Raw genomic sequence first — 842 nt, 5'->3', positions numbered from 1 at the left:
GGGGCCAGGGCTCGCTCACCCATGATCTCCCGGACGGTGACCGGCTGCGACAGCGTGGCCGGCTGGCTGCGCCCCGCGATGTTGACCCCCACGACCCGGAAAAGGACCTTGGCTCCCGTCGGGAGGTTCTTGACGGTGAGGCTGCAGCGCTCCGTGGGCTCGGTGTTGGCCGGGACCCACTCCTCAGCTGGGGAGAGGAGCCGCCCGGGTGCATCTCGGCCTCGCCAGGCCTCGCGCCCTCCGTCCCCCCGGGGCCTCGCGCGGGAGCGCAGGCGGTGCGCAGGCGAAGCAGCGATGGCGGCCAGCGCGTCAAGTGCCATGACCGCCTGGCTCGGCTGTGCTCACTGCAGCCCCACTGTGGCCCCGTTTGGGGATGAGGACATGAGGCCCAGAGAGGCTAGGGAACTTGCCACGGCAGCACAGCTCAGATGCGGCAGACTAGGAAGCCAGGCCCAGGCCTGTCTGACTCCAGGACGCTGGCAGAGAGGAACAGCGCCCAGTTCTGCCAGGGACGTAGCGTGAGGGGGTTGGGAGCAAGCTCAGGTGTGTCCAGGAGGGCCAGCTGAGGGCGGGGTCAGGGCGCTGGGGTGCCTGGCCTTGAGCCAGGGTGGGACGGGGTGAGGAGCACAAAGGAGGAAACCGATGAGAGTCCAGCCAGCCATCCATCATCTCCACACAATATGAAGGCAGCCATCACTGTACCCTTTAAGATGGGAACTGTCTCATGACCTGCCTGGGCAGGCGAGACCTCATCTCTACGATAAAGCAAAAAATCAGCCGGGCGTGGTAGCGCATGCCTGTAATTCCGGCTACTCGGAAGGCTGAGGCGGAAGGATCGCCGG

The sequence above is a fragment of the Carlito syrichta genome, unplaced genomic scaffold (genome assembly GCF_000164805.1).
Source record: "Carlito syrichta isolate Samal-C Ts95f unplaced genomic scaffold, Tarsius_syrichta-2.0.1 Scaffold153721, whole genome shotgun sequence".
In the NCBI taxonomy this organism is placed as follows: domain Eukaryota; kingdom Metazoa; phylum Chordata; class Mammalia; order Primates; family Tarsiidae; genus Carlito; species Carlito syrichta.
The sequence above is the reverse complement of the archived record's forward strand: the minus strand, read 5'-3'. Positions refer to the sequence as shown.